General features: G+C 45.4%; 1 protein-coding gene across 3 annotated transcripts in view; it reads right to left on the reverse strand.

Moving 5' to 3' along the window:
- The window catches only part of PAG1 (phosphoprotein membrane anchor with glycosphingolipid microdomains 1), a 140840-nt gene extending 135458 nt beyond the window's left edge, over positions 1-5382 (reverse strand). The window contains exon 1 of one of the 3 annotated variants that reach the window (XM_023584817.3): positions 4858-5382. The gene's annotated coding sequence lies outside the window, so the exon portion shown is untranslated. The remainder of the gene's footprint in view (positions 1-4857) is intronic. The other 2 variants (XM_004479104.5, XM_058275674.2) reach the window with 2 other exon arrangements.
- Between the last annotated feature and the right edge of the window lie 618 nt (positions 5383-6000).

The following is a 6000-nucleotide window of genomic DNA, read 5'->3' on the forward strand; positions in this document are numbered from 1 at the left end:
TCTGCCAATACACTTAAACTTTACTTTTCAGGCCCTACTCATTTCCTTCAAAAACCAGTCTCATTGGGAAGTGAATGTAGCTCAAGCAATTGGGTTTCTGCCTACCACACGGGAAGTTCTAGGTTTAGTTCCTGGTGCCTCCTAGAGAAGGTGAGCTGTTGAGGCAGGCAGGTGTGGCGAACTGACACAACAAGATGATGCAACAAAAAGAAACACAAAGAGGAAAGACAATTAGAGAAGAGACACAACAAACCAGAGAGCTGAGGTGGTTCAGGTAGTCGAGCAGGGGAGGTCCAGGGTTCGGTTCCCGTTCCAACTAAAGAGAAGACAAGCAGACAGAGAGCAGACAGCAAGCACAAACAATGAAGGGGCATGGATAAATAAAATAAAAATCTTAAAAAAAAACAACAAAAAAAGTCTCATTGTGAAAGACAGGCGACACTGTAGTAATATGGTACCCCCATGACAATGTATCACTGGTACTTTAGATCTAAATACTTTTTTTTTTTTCAATTTTTAAAATCATGCAAGAAAATCTCAGGTCTCTACACTTCTCCTTTCTTACTGATAAAGTTATCTTGCCTTTTCACTGTGTTCCATTATCAGTTAAAGTCTTCATGCTTCCTATTTCACAAGCTAACATGTGGTTTTCTCTTTTGAACTGGTTGCGTGAACTAAGTTTAAGCTCTTCCTCCACAAAGATGAAGACGACACTTCCTATGAGTCAAAACCAACTTGGGTGTGTGCCTTCCCACCATCCCTTCCAGCCCATCCCAAGGCTGTTGTGGGAACCAAGAAAGATAGAAAAGATTATTTTGAAAAACACATATTGTGTGCCTGTGCAATATCGTTTAACTATCATGAAGGCTCCAAACATGGAGGCATTGGAATGTTCTGTAAGGAGCACAGGTGGAGTCAGACAGCCCTGGGCTCCATTCCTGGCTCCAAAACTAACTGGTATAACCTTGAACAAGTGTCCTGACTTTCCTAGGTCTGCTTCTCCTTCTGCAAAGGAGAAAAATAAAATAACTACCTCACAGAGTTACTGCAGGCAATAAAGGAAATACTGTATGTAAAGTTCTTAGCATAGCAGCGAGCATATAGTAAGTGCTGTTAGCTATTCCAGTTGTTGTTCAGAAGGGGTGGCCAGAAAGGACTAGAAATGTGCCCAGATAAATCATGCTCAGAGCGGTCTTCCCCCTAAACCACTCCAAACCCCAAGGGTCAGCAATCCCCCAGCCTTGAGGGGCTGTCTCTGCAATCTTGGATGTGAACTGCTTGCTTGTATAACCTGAAACTTGTGTCCCCACCTCACAACAAGCCACTCACGGATGCATGAGACAAAAGCTCTAGAAATATAACCATCTCCCAATTCTGTAAGCCTACAGTGAAGATAATTCAAAATAGTAGATATAACTAAGGAAAGAAGTGATCCTCATTCACTTATATCCATATTAAAATTAGTTTGTATATGTATCTTCTGATTGCACGAGAAAGCTGAATGTCGGAGAAAAGTTACTTGAAGATGTAATGGTGGGTACAGAGAAGCCACTAAAAAGATAATGCAGACAAGAAATAAAAACAGAACCATATATAAATTCTGAAGAATTAGTTAAATAAGTTATGGACCCAGCTCAAGTCATACAAACAAACAAAAATCAGGGGAGACTAACTCTATAATAACCCAGAGAAGAACATTTGAAACATGATGGAGTAAAGGGAAACATCTGTTCTCTGAAGAAGAGGGTTAAAACTGAAATTGAAGATATTTTTGGCACACTGAGGCATCTTAACTAGCTCAGTCCCAGAGAGTTTTGATTTAAAAAAAAAAAAGAGAGAGAGCACCAACTTAGAACATATCTTGAAGCACCTCTTAGCGGTAGGTTCCATTAGCTAAAGAGTTAAACATATGTCAGTCTGTGAGAGATCGACTGCCTATGTTCCTTATATAGCAATTAGATTTTAATATCAAGAAAAATAAATATTTAACAATATTTATGCAGTATCTAAATGATAACCTAAGAATGCCACACAGAGAACCATGGCTTCTCAATCATTTCCAACCTCTGAAGTCAGGTGAGAAGTTCAACAGGCTAAGGAGACTTTTAACAAAGTGCTGCTCGCACACAGTGTTTATTTATTGTGAAGTATGTTTATTTAATGTGTATAAATTTATTTCCATTTCTGAATATACAGTACACTATGAAGCAAAGTGCAAGCCCTCTTTTCCTGCCCAAGGGGAGTTCTCTGGCTGAGACTTTCATACATGAAGTTTGGGATCAACTGCTGCTGCTTGCAGGGGTAGGTGGTGTTTTATTTGGCTGTGCATGGATTATTGCAGCTACATCTGCAGGCAGGAAATACAATGGAGCAGGCCATCCTCCAGTGTGAACTTGAACATCATACCAATTTTTCTTATTTGACTCTCTGAATATACCATACGGAAGTAAAGAGCAATGGAATCCACTCATGCTTGAAAACTCACTTCACCTGTTGGTGCCTTTACCATGTGCTAGGAGATATGCAAATAAGGGTAAGATATTAACAATAGTTATGATAATAATAGTTCCCACTCATGGAGAACTAGGTTGTGGGTGCCGCTAAGCACTTTGCATATTTTAAGGCTTAAACATCAATTTCCTCATCTGTAAATTTAGGATAATGCACTTATTTATTTATTTATTTTTGGTTATTATGAAGATTAAAGGAATTATGGAAAGAGTACTCTGCTGGTTGAGGCAGCAGGGTCAAAAAGAAAATTTGAAACAGAAAGGCATGGGTTAAAAATCTCAGCTCTAATCTCTACTATTCCATCTCACTGAGCTTCAGTTTCCCCACCTCTAAAGTATAGATGAAACCATCAACCTCAAAGGGCTGCAGGAAGAACTCATGAAGACAGTAAGTCAAACATTAGCTGCATGGCTAGAAGGTGCCCGATAAATGTTTATGTCCTCTCCTCTTTAACATATTTTAGGGCTTCTGTTAACCTCCTTCAGCAGCCATTCCATGTCCCCAGTATCTAAAGATGCATTTCCCTTCATGACAATGGTAATTTTACCCAGAGGGAGACACTGGTTCAACAGCTCTCCATTCAGTCTTCGCAGCAATCTTGGGGGGTAGGCACAACAGCAACCCCCATTTTACAGGCGAAGACATCAGGGCACAGAGTTTAGGTAACTTGCCCAGATTCAAACAGACGATAAATGTCAGAGGGCAGCCCAGGTCCAGAGGAGTCTATCCACTTCACCACCATGCAAAACAGATTTTGGTCAACCTGCTTTTGTTTCCTGAAAAAAAAAAGGAATTCCCATGCTTATATGTAATATCTTCTAGAGATAAGCACTGGCTGCTCTCACCAACTACAGTAGGTGGCCTTGAATGAAACAAGCCCCCAGAACTTATGAAATAATAATGTGTGTTTTCATAGAATTTTAAAAATAATACTTTGCTGTGTTTTTAAAATAAGGTGCATATACCTAGTTCATCTTGTTCTATAGGCTGGAATACCATATTTAAAGTATTTCTCTCTCCAAAGATTACCTGAATATATTCCTCATTAAAAACCCAATGACTTCTACAACAAATAGTCCAAACATTCTGCTTTTTGTTAATATCCACTGCCTAAGAGTCACACAGCAGTACTGTACAGTATTTCAAAGTATTCCTTAATCAACTCAAGTATTAAACATCAGTGATGATAACCTATTGCTCTACTTAAAAGGAATCTATAAGGGATAGACGAGAAAGAAAGGTTCAAAGTAGGACAGTGCAGCTACTTATAAATCATGCTCTTTGTTTATTAAGATAATTAAGCCCATTAGTGCCCTTAACTTTCAGGACTCAACAATTGTCTGGCATGAACAATTTCCACTTTTACTAAAACAAAGGGGATATGTTCAGAGGGGGTCCTTTGCAAGATGTCTGCACAATGCACGATATTTTATAACATGATTTATGTGTCTAATTCTTGGAGCAGCCTTGAAAAATATACTGGGTTCTTCTTCACATGTAACCTATTAGGAGAAGACACTCCAATTTGAAGAGTGCACTCTTTTCAAACCACAGGCCGCTATATCATGTCAAAATTTTCATTAAATACTGTTCACGCTGGACTTTAACAAATGGGATGGAGAGCCACAGCTGCAACCACTGTAGAGAGACAAAGTTATCCAGCCCAGAGGCTTACATAAGAGGCACAGGACAATGGGGGAAACCAAGTGTCATCATAGGAATTCCTTTTCTTTGAGAATTGTCCACATTCTTTAATAAGTTTATGAAACCACACGCACAGAGCAGTTCTCTCATTTGCCGTATAGCACAAAAAAGCTGATTTGACGTATACATTCTGTGTGTGGGTGCGGGGGTGGGGTTCCCTTATAGTACTAGGCTCCAATTATGGAAACATTGGCAACTTCTGCCTGGGGGAAGAGTGAACTGGGATGTACGGGAAGCCTGGAGGTCTGAAGGAACCGCTTAGTGTTCATCCCCAAAGAGCCATCACAGTTCCAGTCACGCAAAAATGTCACAGACCACACAGAAGAAGTAGGAGAGAGATGACCAGACCCTGGGGCTCGCTCGCTCGCTCGCTCTCATACACACACACACAGTCAGGGAGCTCGGAATGTGCAATCAGCGGCAGGCGAAATGCCCTCAGTGCACCTGTCCTCTCACAGCACTTTTCCAACTGTGCCATAGGCTGGACGCAGCCCGCCTTGGACTCCGGCCTCTCCCCGCGTGCGTGCCCGCTTCTGCACACCCTGCAGGGAGCCCTGCTAACCAAAGAGGGGTACTCTTCCCTGGAGTACCCAGCCCATACCCTCACCCGCTTCCCACGACATTAAAATAATAAAAACGTACCTTTCCTTGCCACGGCTTCCTCCAACTTCTGAAACTACCGTCAACTTACTGGCACGCAGGAGGTAGGGAGCCTGCTTGGCGGACGGCACTCGGGCAGCCCCGCTGGCCCCGCACTGCACGGGCGGCGGCGGAGGCGCGGCGAGGCGCCGCGGCTTTGCACCAGCCGGCTCCGTTCAGCCGTGCCCGGCGCCCGGCGCTCGCCAGGGCGCACCGCCCGGCGGCGGCGACTGAGGCTGCAACGCGCTGCGCGGACCCGAGCGCTGCAGCCGCCACCGGCCCCGGAGTGCGGCACCTCGAGCCCCTGGTGCGCGTCTCCTGCTCCGAGGGAATCGCGGCTTAACGAGAAACGCCGCAAGAGAAAAAAGCCGAGGCGCCGTCACCCGCAGAGCCGCCAGCCCGCTCCCAGCCGGTCCGTGACATCGCGGGCGAGCGAGCGGGTAAGCGCCGCAGTCCGCACTCGCAGCCGCGCCGCGGAGAATGACAGGCGCCGAGGCGGAGCAGCCGCGCGGGGCGCGGGGCGCGAGTGCGCATGATCCCAGCCCGCTGCGGCACGTCACGGGGGAGGGAGGGAGGCCGGGCGAGGAGGCCGCCGGCCGGGCCCGGGCGCTGCGCCTGCGAGCTCCGGGGCAGGTGCCGGAAGCCTCCTGCCTAGGGTTTTGTGAACCGAAGTGTGTAGTTGAACTTGTTTTTCTCCAGAGTGTGTCCCCGTCCTTTAAAAAGAGTAGTATACCCTAAGTGGGCCTTAGGGTGCCGGACGAGCCCATTAAAGCCTGTTGGAGCTTAACCATAAAGGATGTGAATTGGGGGAAGGTGATCCTTGACCTTGACTGTGCATTAAAATAACCTGGAGAACTCCTAGGTGCCCCTTGCTCCGGCCACACCCCGGAATAAATACGTGAGACTCTGGAGTGGGGCCCAGGTGTCAGTGTGTGGTAAAACTTCCCTGGCTTGTAAAGCTGGACCCAAGGATAGGCAAGGTTGAGCACTGCCGCTCTACAGCGATGCTTCTCAAGTCCTTAAAGTGTGACAGAATCCCCTAGGGATCTTGTTAAAAGGCAAATTCGGATTCAGTAGGTTCGGGGTGGCCTTGAGATCCTGCATTTCTAACAATTTCTCATAACCCTAGGGGTCCAGACCATCTGT

This window comes from Dasypus novemcinctus, chromosome 14, assembly GCF_030445035.2.
Source record: "Dasypus novemcinctus isolate mDasNov1 chromosome 14, mDasNov1.1.hap2, whole genome shotgun sequence".
NCBI classification, from domain to species: Eukaryota; Metazoa; Chordata; class Mammalia; order Cingulata; family Dasypodidae; genus Dasypus; species Dasypus novemcinctus.